We start from the raw sequence: 16,359 nt of genomic DNA on the forward strand, positions 1-16,359 counted from the left end.
TCCCCATCCCTTCAGTTCAAAAATGAGGTCCTTTAGCCACTACCTCCAGGGCCAGCCCACCCAGAATCTAGGACCAGGCCCATCCTCAGTCAAGCTAAATATTGAGGCGATTCCAAATCCTTTTTCTGCCAGTCCTGTTTCTCCTTTGTGTCCACTTCTGAGGCAGGGCCTCAGCTTCTGAATGATTCTCCCTGCCCGAGATCCAGCTTTTGCGCTCCTATCTGAGAGGCAATATCTCCCTTCATTGCTACCCACCGCCGTCTCCTGCACTCCCAACCCCCACCTCTGCTCCCATGCTGCTCTCATGTAGCCAGCTGACGTTTGCAGATTTGGACACACTCCTTGCACGAGCTGGATGTTGTGGGAAGGCTCGGGGAGCTGGGGGGAACACTCTTGGTGATTCTGTTATGGACAAAATTGTATTTGCCACAATCAAGGGTCAAGGAATAGCATCTGCAGACACAGATGTAGATGTTCCAGCTGTCCTTTGGCAGGAAGATGACAAAACATGAGGTACCAGTGGGTGTACAAATCCATGTGCATAAAGAGAAGGGGAGGTCATTGTTCTCCACCCCCCTAGCCCAGTGTGCAAGGGCAGAATTAGAAGACATATGTGTAGAGACAGACCTGATGCTAACTGGCAGAAATGCTCTGCCTTATGAAGCAAGTCACTAATTAAAACAATGTTCACTGTGACTTTAATATTAAATACCTAAGACATAATTTCTCATGAGACAGACATGAAGTAGAGTTATTTATATTCTTTCACTTTAGTATGTTAACTTACTGTATTATTTAAAACCAAATCCACTCTAGGAGATTTAAGGTGCTTCTACTTGGCCTCTTTTCAGCGAACTTCATACTGTTTTGATACTTTGACTTGTGAGATCATCTATTCTCTTTGTCTTTTTTGACAGTGTCACTCAGCCCTTTCACTGAGCATCTATTTCATTGGTGGAACGGGAAGGGATAAGAGAACATGCCTCTACTACTGAAGAACCTGTATTGGAGTTAGAGTTTATTAGGTGGAGATGGGGTCACATTAAACATGTGATAGAAACTGTACCAGCTAGATTCTCGTTTGCAAGAATCAGAAACTTTGCCCATATTTAGGAAAAAATGTGGAAGGGAGAGGGATTCAGGGAAGGTTGCTGATAGCATTGGTGTTGAGGCATCAGGAACAGTTGGTGTCAGAAGGCTGCAGTCACTGCCGAATCTGCCCTTCCACTGCCCCTCCAACTTGGTGACACTTGGCCCAGGGTCAAGGTCCCAGGCATGAACATGTGACTGGTCTAGCCTGGGTCAGGGGATAGTAAAGAAATGATGTGGCCTCTTGACAGGTCCTGGTAGAGGAGGCAGTGCGAGGTGGCAGGGACCAGGACTTAACTTCTGTCAAGATCTTGCACGTGGGGAATTCTCCCAAACAAGCTAACGGAAATAGTGGGGAGGGCTGAAGGCCGGACAGCCCAAAACAAAACGAAACTGTCCTCTGGGGAAACAATGGCAAAACCCACCAATTATAGGGAGATGCTGGTATATATCTTGCTTTATGCAAAATACAAGGTTTAAAAAAAATTATGTTTATAAGGAATCCTAGGTCAGACGGGCCAGGATACCACCAATTAAAAGACACTCTTGGTGCATCCGTTTGCAAAGTTGTGATGCAACTAGGCTCAGGTTGATTTAGTTCTAGGTGGAATTGGCCTATAAAGGATTGTTCCAAAGGAGATGCAGCTACATATGGAACGGCACACGTTTAGGAAAGGGAGATCTGAGTTTCTCCTTGATGGTCTCTCTCCTTGAATCGATCTTGATGGAAAATTTCATCACAGACACCATAATCTCACCAGACAATTATTTCTTAAGAACTGGGAGCACTGGGATTTTCTTACTTTTCTTATTTCATGTTTATCTTTTTGCCTCCATGGCTCCTTCAGGGCAGGGGATGAGTCTGAGTAATTTTTCTTTTGAGGTTTCTCCATAGGGTAAACGTTGAATGGATGCTGGTACAGATGGACTCAAACTCCATCACAAGTGGTATGTTCACAGCAACCCAGGCAATTTTTCTTACCTTGTGCCCCAGAAGTCAGTGCAACATGCTTTTTTTTTTTTTTTTTAAACTGAGTGCCTGCCGTGAGGCACTGCAGTCTCCTCAAAGTCCTGCTTCAGCTCTGAGGGCCTGAGGACATGGCCCACAGCCCATGCTCTTCTTCTCTGAATTCCTGAGTTGAGGACTCAGATTTGAATTGAAGCTTTCTTGCTCTGTTTTCTGGTCCTGTCCTGTAAGTGGGTTACAGACTTCTTTGCTGCCTGAAAAAACCCCATCTAGTCTTTTTTAAAGGGAAGTTGAAACTATTGTTTACTGTCACTGTGTGGATGCAGTATGGGGGGGGGGGCTACAAACCTCCCCCACTTCTCTCTCCTCTCAAGAAAAGTCAAATGTTTTAGTTCTGCAGCTTCCCAGGCCCCGCTGAGAGTCTATGGACTTCATTCCTTTCACACTCAGCCATCAAAGGGGGCTCTGATCAGAAAGCTGAGACTCAAATCTCTGCCCAGTACATCATGGCACCCAGAACGCTGGAGCTCAATCAGACCAGCAGGGCCCATGGTTGGGGATTTCCTGGCCCAAATTTCAAGCCAATATAATTTAGAGAGAGAATTTGCTGAACAGGGACAAACCCAAATGTATCAACAATAAAACAAACAAAAAAACAACCAAACTTCCAGGACATTATTACAAAATAGATAGACAAATATCATCTCAGAATAAAGGACTGTCATTTAACTTAAACATATTTTAACTCACTGTAAAACTCATGGTATTCTTTTTTTTTTTTTTTTTGCATTTTTGGGGACTAGATTCTTGCAAACATCCTCATTACACACAGCACCATGGATGATGCTGAATGGAAGAAACCAGGCACAAAATAGGGGACACTCTAGAAGTCATATAGAGGCAGGATGAGCACAGGTGAGGCTGATGTATGTGGCCCGAGCTCAGGATCTGTTTACTCTGGGTGGGGAGGTAGCAACTGGAAGGAAGCATGAGGGGCTTTGGAGCTGCCGGTGATGCTCTGTTTCTTCATCTGGGTGTTGGTTTCATAGCACGTCCAGTTTGTGAAAAGAGAACTGTGCACTTATGAAACATGCACTTTTCTGTATGTATTATACTGGAATTGTGTTTAAAACGCACAGTTCATCATTGTCTACCCTGAGCCTTTAGCCCTTTGGGACCTGCTGATCAAGTTCAACCCCACATTTGACAGAGGAGGAAACCGAACCCCCCAAGAAGGGAGGCACCTGTTCTGGATGACAAAGTAAGTCATTGGCCAAACTGGGACAGGCTCTCCAGTCTGAGGCTTAGCTCGGGGACCCCTCACTGCTTCAGGCTTCCTGGTCATTTAGTAAACGCAGTGCTGGCAGCTGTGCTAGCAGGAAGGGTCCCGGCTGCCTTGGGGGGGCGGTGGTGGCCTGCTCAGTTGATGGGTGAAACGTGGAGTGGGTGTTGCTGATACCCTGTCCTCACCCTGAGGCTCTTCAATTCCCTCTGCTGAAGAGATGTCTTCTTCCAACCTGCAAGTCCTTTGCTCACAACAGCTTCATTTTATTACTTCTTTAGAGAAGAAAGTTCTTCTCCTCCCTTTCAAGGCAAACTCTTCTCCCACTTACACCCTTGAGGCTATCCAACCTGCTTTATTGTATTAATTCCTCTTGTATTTGCATCTTTTATCTTTTTTTCCCCCATAGGGTCTTATCTTTCTGACTACAGTTATACCCAGTCTTTTTCCCTCCTGAAAACAATCCTTTTCCTGGTCCTGATTAATGAATGAGTCAGTACATATTTGGGAAGTGCCTATGCTGGACACTGTACCAGGTGCTGGATGGACACTGTCTCTGCTCACAGACATGCAGGTCTGGCTGCCTCGCAAGTTATTTCCAATGTCTTCAGACTTTTTGAGGAAGGTGAGTCCATCTTCGTTCTTCCCAGCTCATGTCCTATTTCTCTTCCACTTGCTGTTATCTGACTCCATCCTCACTACCATTTTATTTTGTTGTTTAATTAATTCATTTCATTAGATTTTATACAACCAACGTCCTTTGAGTCGGATGAACACACGCGTAGGTTGCCTGGGACAGTCCCATGGTACCCGAGCTCTTATGACTAGCACCCCGTTTCGCTCTCTGAAGTGTTCTGATTTGGATGAGAAGCTATCCGGTCACACTACCTCTTAGTAGTCATATACAGTGGTCTCTTCTTTTGCTCATTTGTGTTGAACCTTGTGTCAGTTTTGGCCAAGTATTGGGTTAAGAGCTCAGGCGTGAGTTTAAATCCCAGAACCTCATCTGTGCACAAGCTCTGAGCTTCAGTTTATCTGTAATTGGAGGAATAGGTAATCGTAGGTAATCGTACCTACTTCATAGGGCAGCTGCTGGCTTCAGGGAGGGAAGCGTTTAAAGTGCTTGGTGTGCCTCTGGGCACGGGGTGAGTGCTTGGTAAGTAGCTTCTGGAAGCTCCCCCCTCTCTTGATGTCTGGACTCCCCAGGGTCTCCTCCAGCTCTCTGATGCTTTCTAGAATCTTCTCTGGCTTTTCAGCCTCTCCTGCCCTAACCTGCCGGAATTCACGGCTCCCCGATTTCTGGGATACAAGCCTAGTCTTGTAATGAAGAGTGTGGGCCATGGCGACAGATGCCCTGGTTCAAATCCTTGCACTGACACTTAACCAGCTGAGTGTGCTTGGGCATGCTGTGTAACCTCTTGGTGCCTCAGTGACCACACCTATAAAATGGGGCTGCCTACCTCGTAGGGTGGTTATGAGGATCCTGTGGGCTAAGACTTGCACAAAGGGCTCAGCACAATGCCCAGCCTCCCAGGTGTCCCTACTGATCCCTTCTTCTCCCGTACCCTGTCTGGTGCAATTTTGTCCATTCTGCCCCTGGGAACCCCTCAAAACTGTCTCCTCTCCCTTCCCATTGCTGCTGCCCTAGTTGTTTCAGAACCTGTTCCTTCTTTCTGACCTCTTCATACCAGCATCCCTGCTACAATTCCCTTCCCTTTCCAGTCCATTTTCCATGTAAATAGCAGCTGAATGTTTTCTGAAGCACATTTCCGATTGCATCACTCTTCTGTGCTAAAACCTCCTACGGTCCACAAGACTAGATCTCAAATCCCGTTTCACGGTTCAGGCTCTGCCATCTGGACCCCACCTACCTAACCAACTTCATTCCTCAGCTTCATCCTTCCTGTGCCTGAAGATCCAGCTCAATGGACTTGATCTTTCTCTCACGTCCTCCCTGTGATTACCCACCTCAGAGCACTGTCCCTGCTGTCCTTCTGGGACACCCACACCCTCCCACATTCCCAACTTCTGCCATCCTTCAAAGCCCAGAGGAAATGTTGCTTTCTGTTTGTAGCCTGTCCTGATTTTTCCTACACCCCACATTGGAAGGATTCTCTAGAACTTGTCTGAATCTCTCCAATGACTGCCCCACTTTCTACGCTGCATTTTGTCTGAATATAATTTATCCACCACAGGTCATAGGCCACTGTTTCTGTGTCTTCTTGTCTCTTGCCTGCTGTCATTAGCCTTGGCCGTCTCCCTCAGCATGTCCTGGACAGTAGCTACTTAATGTCACTGTGGGCAGGGCCTGTGTGCAGGCTCTGAGGTGGGTGCTGTGTGAAGACCACCCGAGTCTCCTTCCCTGCTGTGAGGGAAGAGAAAGTTGAGTTGGGGGAAGGACGCGTGCACCTGTGTGCACACACACACACGCACGCATGCACATGTCTTAGGAACGTTCTCAGCAGCACAGCACATAAGCTGGGGCAGACTGAGGTGGCGCCCCAGAGAACCGGTGAGTCCTGAGAGGCTGCAGAGCGGGAAGGACTTGCCTCGTGGGTAATGGGGGAGCCTTGGCAGAGCAGGGAGCTTGCACAGAGACTGGAAGGCAGGGAGGCACAAGGCTTGGCTGGCAGGAGGTGGGGACCCTGGGCAGGGGGCAGTCTGATCTGTTTCCTCACTGGCCTGAGCGACAATTCCTGTCCCAGCTGTGAGACCTCTCTGAGTCTCCGTTTCCTCATCTGCCTACATCATGGTCTAGTGACCAAGATCACAGGCTTGGTTATCACAGTGACCGGGTTTACATCCTGGATCTCCTAATTGTTGACCGAGTGACTTTGGGAAAGTCATCTGAGCCTGGGTTTTCTCATCGTGCCAGGATTGCAGGAGGTAGAATGACATAGTGAATCTAAGTGCCTGGATGATCATAAATGCTCGAAACAGCCTAGGATGCAATTCCAGAGCCTCAAGCTCTTTTTGCCTTCTCTGGGGAATGTTGCAAGCTAGGCTCTGTAAGGGCTGGGTACACAGTGCTTAACTAAATCACAGGTTAACATCCCGAAGCAAGATGGGTCTAAGGTTAAGTGATGCAATATGCCAAAATGTGTGAGCATTATAGACATAATTATGACCACGGCCCCCATTCTCACGGGGCTTGTAGCCTGTTTAGGGGGATTAAGCCACCTTGAGCCAGTCTGTTGAGCACCTTGATTTATTGGTCAGAGAAGACAGACCAGGAAGGTGAAGCAGCTGGGAAACTTAGAGAAGTTTTAGCAGGAAGGTTAGGGTCTTCAGCGTCTCAGAAGACTCCGCAGAGTGAAGACTCATTCATTCAACAGATATTTATTGAGTGCTACTCTGTGGCAGGCTCCATTCTAGACACTGGGGTTACAAGAAGTAAAAAGAAAAGACAAAAATTCCTCCCAAAAAGGAAATGAATTTTTTCCCACAGGAGGAAGTTGCGGCAAAAACAAGCTCGGTATCAGGGTGACCTTCCTACAGCCACTGATTCATAAACAAAACAAAATGTGATAGACCTAGGACTCTAAGTCATGGCTTGGAGTTCTTGCAGGGTGAGGTGGCATGTGGCCAGTGGGCCCATCGTGACTGAGGTCCTCATTCAGTCACGGTCATCCTGGGTCAGGCAGAGTGACAATACCCACGTGGTGGCCTCTGAACTCACCTCCCGCTGAAGCTGAATGAGTTAATGAATGACCACCAGGAGGTGCACCATACTTCCATACGTCTGGCCACAGACATGCCTTTCCCCCCATTATCGCCGTTAGTATCTCTGAAGGACAAAGGGCCAGTACAGGAGGCTGGGTTGTCATGGATCTACTTGGAGATGACTTCAAAATGACTATTCCTCTAGGAACAGATGTGTCAGCTTAGCGCCGAGAGTAAAGCTCAATCATGAAAGCATATTGTTACTACTAAACTTCTGGTTAATATGTCCCTTTCACCAGGCAGTTCCTCCTTTTGTAGCGGTAATTTTTATACTGGCTTTGAAACCCAAATCCAATGATGTTAATGCTTTGCTTAAACTCCTCCAATGACTCCCCTGGCTCCCAGAATAAAGACCCTGGAACGTGGGGTTAGGGGCCTGCATGATCTGAAGCCATCCTTCCTCTCTAACGTATCCCTTGCCACCCGCTCCCTAACTCTCTTCCCTCCAGCCCTACGACCCTACTTCCAGCCCCTGGCAACTTCCAAATTCCTTCCCCCGGGCCTTTGCACACTCACTGCCTGAAATGCTCATCTCCTCTGTCTGCACCTGTCACCTCCCACTCATGAGTCAGATCTTAGCTAAAGCTTCATACTCTCAGGGAAGTGTTCCCTGATCTTCTGACCAGATCAGGGCTTCCACCATAAGCCCTCTCACCACCGCACAGCCCGCTCCTTCTAGCCCTTATTGGTGTCTGTGAGCCAACATTTATTTTAGCGTGATGTGACTGAGGGCCTATCTCCCCCACTAGACTGTGAACTCCACACTCTAAGAGGCCGTATTTTTTCTTTTCACTTCATCTCTAGCATATAGCACCATACCTCACACATGGTAGCGAAGTTTCACAGTTAATTTTCTATTCATTCAGCAAATATTTATTGAGCATCCACTATGCGATTCTAGTGATTATTGTACAAAGTGAGAAAGGAAAAAAACCCCAAAAGATAATGGTGGTGGAATCACCAGAGAAAGGAAAGTTGCGGAGGCAACATGATTTAAAGAGGCAAATGAATAAAATACAGTAGTTAGTAAACTGTGTTTCTCAGTGTCCGACAAAGGCTCTTGGCTTTCCACACTTCAACTCATGGCTACTACCAGGTATTTGTGGTTTCCCAGGATTATAAACTTACTGATGTAGCCTGCACTGCCCATGAGACATCAAAACAGTAGTGAGGAGTTGTTCAGAACTCTGGGAAATTCAACTGAGAATTTTTATTTCATTTAGCAAATAGTATAAATACTTAGGCAGAGTCTCTGATGGGGTAGCTCTTACATGTTAGGAGCAGCGGGAAGAGTCTCACCCCTTCAGACATGATTCAGTCACAAGGCAGAATGTACTTTGGTGACTGTAGGAAAGAGCTAGAGCCTAGATTTTTTTTAAGTCAGCTAAGACGAACCTAGAGAATACCATTTTTCAGAATGGAAATCAAATCCTGGAGATGAAGAACTGGTTTTTTTTTTTTTTTTTGGTGGTACACGGGCCTCTCACTGTTGCGGCCTCTCCCGTTGCAGAGCACAGCCTCCGGACACGCAGGCTCAGCAGCCATGGCTCACGGGCCCAGCCGCTACGCGGCATGTGAGATCTTCCCGGACCGGGGCATGAACCCGTGTCCCCTGCATTGGCAGGCGGACTCCCAACCACTGTGCCACCAAGGAAGCCTGAAGAACTGTTTTTTAAGGGACGTTTGTTTGCACTGACACGATCACTTGATAGCATCAGTTTGAGTCTTTGTATCCAGAATTTACTGAACTGTAGAATGAACATACTACATATCATCTGCCTTAGGCATTGTATTGTAAATATTTCTTGGCTTTAAATATATGCCATGATTAGGTATGTGTTTTAGTAGTCAAGTGAATAAGGGTTTAAAGCAATGAAATGAAAATATTTCCTTTCAGTTCAGCATATATTCATCTGGGGGCTTTAAAAACATGTCACAGAGAAAATTCTACTCAAAGCTGAGGTTCTCCTGGTGATAGCAGAACTGAGGATGGGAAAAAGATCCCGAGTCTTGGTCTTTAGTGTTCCCATTTTTTATAGAAGAAAATTCCCTAAAAATGCTCATAAATGTCTTCAGCTATTTCACAAATTTGTTTTGGTATTAGATAATATTACTCCAAAAGCCAGTTTTTAAAAACATTAGTCAATAAAGATGGGGAAGAGGGTTTTACTGTTGAAGTGGCCTTGAAATCAAATGAACAAATAAATAACATTCAACAAATCTTATTGAGCACGTACTATATATTGAGCTGTTTATTATCCAATTTGAGATGACACTTAGCAGCTCCTGGCACCTCAGAGATCAAGTTAAGATTTATTTGAACCCCTAAATCCATGTCTTGTGAAAGTACATATTCCTCTAGCCTTAAAGGAATGTACCATTTAAGTGGGGAAGTAAGGCAGGTTCAGCAGTAATTATAGGAAGAAGTAAAATCTACAGAGGGGAAAGAGGCAAGTGTTTAGGGAGAAAGAGAGAGGAACACTTCCAGCTGGAAGAATCAGAGAACGCTTGGAACTATGGAGATGGGTTTAGATGAACAGAAAGGATACAATTTTGGATCAAGGATATAGTGTGAGTGAGGACATGGTGGCAGGAACGTGTAGGCAGGTACAGGGAAGACTCATCCTTTGATCTGACTGGAGTAAATGGTACATGATGGGGAGAAGTGAGGATTAGGCTGGAAAGGCAAGAGAAGACCGGATTGGGGTGGACTTTGGAAGTTAAGGATTTTACCCTTTAACCTGTAATCCAAGAAGAAATTATCCAGATGTCCTGTTCTTATCCCCTGACACTAAGGACATTCGTGTATGATTTGAGTACCTATTTTCAATTCTTTTGTGCAAATACCCAGAGGTGGGCAAACTCTGTTCTTAATCCTGACCTGATGGACAATCCCATTCCATTTTCACAGCTTGGTCCCAGATCCATCCCTCCTGAGGAACTCAAAAGCACCATTTCCCTGCTTTGATTTAAATAGGTCTTATCTTCTCTTTGTTGGAAGGCAGTGTGGGATAGGATAAGGGACACAGGATTAGAAGCCAGGAGACCTGCAGCCTAGGACCAGACCTATCAGTTGGTTAGCTAACTGTGTGTCCTTCAGCTTTGTTAAACCTCAGTTCACTCAGCTCTACCCTTTATTCCTCTCAAGCCTGTGATTAGCACTGAGACAACTGGAGTTTTGTAGAGTATTTTCCAAATATGAACAATTGCTCCATGTAGGTAGGTACTAGGTTCTTAAAATTTCAAGCCAGAAAGGACTTTTAGAGATTAACTGCTGCAAAATGTTGTCATCTCACAGATCTGAGGCCCAGAGGGTTGGGCTATTTAGGGGCTGAGTTAGGGGTAAACTCCAGACCTTCTGACTCGAGGTCTTGGCCCTTTCAACCTCAGCAGAGCCAGACCTCCTTCTGAGGCTCAGTCAGATCCTTTGTCCTTTCTCCTCTTACAGGGAAAAAGCAAGAGCAAAAACTGTCCCTCTGAGTCATCCATTGAATCGTTTCAGCTCAGATTTATCTCTGAAGTCTGGCTGCTTTGTGACCTTTCCTGAATTCCATTCTCCAGCAGTGGGAGGGAAGTCAGTCCTTCCCCGGCCCCCCTGCTTAGTATCATTGGGAATTCTCTTATTTATATTCCTGTCAGTGCCACATTTAATGCACCAAAGCCAGCGTTTAAAGCAATAACCAGCCTGAAGTTTGTGAAATAAAAGATTGATATCAGCTTCATGAAACTAGGCAAAGGCAATATCTTTTCTATATCTTGCTATGCCTTTAACTCCAGGAACCTTCGTATTTGGTGGTCACAGAAAAATGAAATAGCAATAGTAATAACGACAATAATGAAAAAAAGGAGATGTCGCCTAAGAACTAGTTTTGAGTAATGTTGTTTTTAATTTCTTTATTGATTTAATGACAAGGGAAGATTAGACCTACTACTTTCTTCAGTTTCCAAGTACATTTTCACTTTTAAAAGAAATATCAGGGACTTCCCTAGTGGCGCAGTGGTTAAGAATCTGCCTGCCTTGGGCTTCCCTGGTGGCGCAGTGGTTGAGAATCTGCTTGCCAATGCAGGGGACGCGGGTTCGAGCCCTGGTCTGGGAAGATCGCACATGCCGCGGAGCAACTAGACTACTGAGCCTGCGCGTCTGGAGCCTGTGTTCCACAACAAGAGAGGCCACGACAGTGAGAGGCCCGCGCACCGTGATGAAGAGCGGCCCCCACTCGCCGCATCTAGAGAAAGCCCTCACGCAGAAACGAAGACCCAACACAGCCAAAAATAAATAAATAAATAAAATTTAAAAAAGAAATCCTGAATGCTAAAAATAACTTAAAAAAAATTTGCCTGCCAATGCAGGGGACACGGGTTCGAGCCCTGGTCCGGGAAGATCCCACATGCCGCAGAGCAACTAAGCCTGTGTGCCAACTAAGCCTGTGTGCCACAACTGCTGAGCCTGCACTCTAGAGCCCGCGAGCCACAACTACTGAGCCCGCAAGCCACAACTACTGAGTCCCACGCACCTAGAGCCTGTGCTGCACAACAAGAGAAGCCACTGCAATGAGAAGCCCGTGTACCACAATGGAGAGTAGCCCCCGCTTGCTGCAACCAGAGAAAGCCTGCGCGCAGCAACAAAGACCCAACGCAACCAAAAGTAAGTAAGTAAATAAATTTATTAAAAAATATAAAAGAAAGATCATATAGCATGTAGCTTAAAGATTCACATTTTGTCACCTGGCCTGTTTATGCACTGGGGCTTGGGCAGCTGAAATGCATGACCAAGGCCACGCTGTTTCCTCATGAGGAAAGAAAAAACCAGGAGATGGGAGAAAATATTTGCTTTTCTTATGAAAAATATTCTGGAAAGTAAGTCAGCTTTATACCTGTTCTCCCGGAAGGTCATTCCATTTCACAGGGTGGACTATTTATTTGCACGCGGAAGGCACAAGTGACTGTAGTAAGTATAGGTTTTGACATCTATGACACAACATAATTTGGCTTCATCAAACGTCCCAGGCTTATCTCTTGTTACTTACCTTTCCAAATCTAATGACTTCGTTAAACTGGACATTTGCCATTTCCCACGTGATTCTTTTCTTTTCTTTTTTTTTAGTTTTACAAGATATTTTTATTTTATTATTTTATGTTTTTTCCCCTCCTGTTTTTTTTCTCTTTCTTTCCTTTCTTTCTTTCTTTTCTTCTTTTTCTTCCTTCCTTTCTTTCTCTTCCTCTTCTTCTTTCCTTTCTTTCCTTCTTTCTCTCTCCCTCTTTCCCTCCCTTCCTTCCTCCCTCCCTCCCTTCCTTTAATTGAAGTATAGTTGATGTACATTATATAAATTACAGGTGTACAATATAGTGATCCACAATTTTTAAAGGTTATGCTCCGTATATAGTTATTATAAAATATTGGCTATTTTCCCTGTATTGTACAATATATCCTTGTAGCTTATTTTGTACATAATAGTTTGTACCTCTTAATCCCCTACTCCTATATTGCCCCTCCTCCCCTCTCCACTGGTAGCTACTAAAAAAAAATACAACGAACTAGTGAATATAACAAAAAAGCAGACCCACATGATTATTTTCAATTTTATTCAGTCAGACATCATCTACCCTTTAACTGGAGGGTTTCATCTACTTACTGTCAGCTGGATTTGAGTCTAGTATCTTTTTTTTTTTTTTTTTTTGCAGTACGTGGGCCTCTCACTGCTGTGGCCTCTCCCGTCGCGGAGCACAGGCTCCGGACGCGCAGGCTCAGCGGCCATGGCACATGGGCCCAGTCGCTCAGTGGCATGTGGGATCTTCCCGGACCGGGGCACGAACCCGTGTCCCCTGCATCGGCAGGCGGACTCTCAACCACTGCGCCACCAGGGAAGCCCTGAGTCTAGTATCTTGCTGTTTGTTTTCTATTTGGGCCATCTACTCTTTGTTCCTTTTTACCTCCTTTCCTGCGTTCTTTAAGATAAACTGAAAATTATTTAGGGTGTTATTTTATCTCCTGTAATGGCTGTTTTAAAGCCCTTTCTGCTACTGCCATCATCCATTTCATTTCTGTATCTGTTTGTGTTGACTGATTTCTCTCTTGGATATGGGTCACATTTTCATGCTATTTCATATGACTAGAAAGTTTTGATGGTATGCTGGATGCCATGGTGTGATTATCTGTATTTCCTTGTCTCCCTTGACAGCAGTGTTAAGTTGTGTTCTGGCAGGCAGTAAATTTACCTGTGGATCAGGTGATCATTTCAAGGACTGTTTTATGCACATAGTGAAACAAAAAATATTTAGGGGATAAATCACCTAGGATTTTGTAGACATCAGTGCAAAATCTGGATTTTACTGTAAGTAAACAAGAAGCCATTAGAAAAGTTTCAGCAAAAGAGCAATATAGTCTGGTTTATCTTTTTAAAAAGATTACTTCATTAAATAAACCCTTATTGAAGCCCCATTAAGAGCCAGGACAAATGACAGGCACTGGAAGCAAGACCATGCATGAATATATAGGATGTTCCTGCCCTTGAAAAGCTCACAGCATGACTGGGGCTATTATGTGTAAATGTTAAATGGAGGCAAACTCAGGGAAGGACTGGGAGCAGAGCTGGTGCCTCAGAGAAGGGGCCCCGCAGGGAGTTACTCTCAGCCATCTCTCCAAAAATGCTAAGGCTTATCCAGATGAAAAGAGGAGAGGCGTCAGAGGCAGGCAGAATGCCTTAATTAAAGATGTGAAGGTGTGTCTTTCTGGTTCAGGTGTTTAAAGAGACTCGCAGAGGGGACTTCCCTGGCGGTCCAGTAGTTAAGACTTCGCCTGCCCATGCAGGGCGGTGGGGGGGGGGGCGTGGGTTCAATCCCTGGTCAGGGAGCTAAGATCCCACATGCCTCGCGGCCAAAAAAAAAAACATAAAACAGAAGCAATATTGTTACAAATTCAGTAAAGACTTTAAAAATGGTCCACATCAAAAAAAATCTTTAAAGAGACTCACAGAAACTCCAGTGTCATGGGAGGGACAATAATTAGCCCATCTTAGTTCAGCTCACCTTGGAGGTCTTATTAGTCCATCTTGGTGTTCACTGGATACCACCGTGGTCCAATCAGCTGTGACCCAACCAAGGGTACCTTGGTTTCTTTGACATGGGGATGGGGAGACAGTGGGGCTGAGCAGGAAACCTGAAAACTATCCGCTTCAGCGCTTGATAAGACACTGTCTTGGATTATTCTTTAATTGACATAATAATTATATTGACTTTCCCATAAGCTTCCCAACGGAAGTGACACCATCTTTTCCATCTTTTGTGCTTTACTCTCACTGCTCACATTCAACAATCCCATGGCTGGTTAGTTTATCAACTGATCGGGATTGGAGCAGGAAACACTTTATTGAGAGAACTGCTATGTCCTAATAGTGGGCAGGGCATATTACTAGATGTATTAACATCTCAAAAATTTTCACAAAGACACAGCTGTGGTATCATGGAGAGATACTTGGTCTTTGTCCCTGTTTTCTAGGGCAAAGCTCCTAAAACCCTTGATAAGTGTGATAGGATGCTCTTTTGTTTTAACGAGGTGACTCTTGGTGGACCCTTAGATAGCTTCAGGATGGGGGCTTGGTCCAGAAAGACCAACCCTTGATTAGAAGCTTAGGACTTTCAGCCCTACTCCCCAAACTTCGGGGAGGTTAGGGGGCTGGAGTTGAGTTTAATCAATCATGCCTACATAAACCCTCCATAAAACTTCCCTAATGATGGGGTTTAGAAAGCTTCTGGGTTGGTGAACACATTGAGGTGTTGGGAGGGTGACACACCTGAAAAGGGCATGGAAAAATCTGTGTACACCTCCCCCCAGTCCCATTCCCTGTGCATGTCTTCCACTTGGCTGTTCCTCAGTCATATCCTTTATAATAAATTGGTAATAGTAAGTAAAGGGCTTTCCTGAGTTCTGTCAGTTGTCCTAGCAAATTATTGACCCTGAGGAAAGGGTTGAGGGAGCCTCTGATTTATAGCCATTTGGTCAGAAGTATGGGAGGCCAGGATTGTGACCGGCATCTGAAATGGGAGCCGTCTTGTGGGACCGAGCCCTTCACCTGTGGGGTCTGTGCTAACTCTGAGTAGTTTGTGTCCGAATTGAATTGAATTACTGTATACCCAGTTGGTGTCTGGAGAATCAGAGAATTGGTGGTTGGTGTCAGAAAACACCCTAGAACGGCCAAAGGGAAAAGTCCAGCACCAAGGAGGTAGAGAGATTCTCGGAACAACTGAGCTTAATAGAACACACTAGTACCCAGTGGGTTAACTGTTCATACTGCATGAGGGGAAAAATAACACCTCTCTAAATTACCCTGGGAAGTTAGAAACTGGCGGTACCACCAGGGCAAGTAGCAAAGCAAGATACTGCAATTTTCCAGATGGTACTCAGCTCAGGGTGACCAGCTGGTGGAGATATACAGCCTGGTCTCAGCATCTTCCAAAAGTCTCGCCTCAGGAGCACTGGGCCATGTAGAATGAGGCTTTAACTCTAAGCTTCTCTTTCCATCCCAATTTTGACCTTCCCTGTGAATCCACACTCCCTGTCATAGGAGAAAAGCACCTTAGGGTGCTTAAAGGGGCTCACAGAGGGCCTCTGAGGGCACTGCCCCCAGCGGAGCTTGCCCTTAGAGGAGGCACCCTGTTCTATTTAGCTTCACATACGTCATGGCTCCTGGCAAAAGCCTGGGCACACTGCAGCCATTCCCAAGGTTTGCTTTGCATGCCCTGATTCCAGGTGAACCTTAGGCCTCAGCTTTGTTCAGCTCCAGTGAACTGTGACCCAGGGCTGGGCTCACAGGAGGAGGAGGACTCTGGCTGCCAAGGCCTAAATGAATTGTGCTGTGAAAAGCTTCGTTCTCTATGAATGAAATGTCAAGCTTTGTTAGACAGCATTAGAGAACACTTCTTCATTTTCACCAAGAACTAGCACTGTCTGGGTGTCCACCGGTGCTGTCTTCAGGCAAATGTGGCCTGCATCCTCTGTGTCTGCAGGAAAAGTGTTCACCTCCTGCACTAATGACAATGGTGGCTTCTTAAAAATACTGGAAACAGATCAACCAGAATGGCTACTTCAAACCTTGCCATGTTTTGACAAGCCACACAAAAACGCTGGAAGGTACAGCTATATGCCCTAGTGAGAGGAGAATGATAAACAGCACTAAAAGGCAATTCAGTCAACTAATAAACATTTACTGAGCACCTACTCCATTCCAAAGACTAACACGGGTAACAAGATGTTAGAATCAAATAAAACATGGTGCCCTCTCCAATACAAGCTAAGGATTTC

Source organism: Mesoplodon bidens (genome assembly GCF_964165515.1).
Source record: "Mesoplodon bidens genome assembly, chromosome: 1".
In the NCBI taxonomy this organism is placed as follows: Eukaryota; Metazoa; Chordata; class Mammalia; order Artiodactyla; family Ziphiidae; genus Mesoplodon; species Mesoplodon bidens.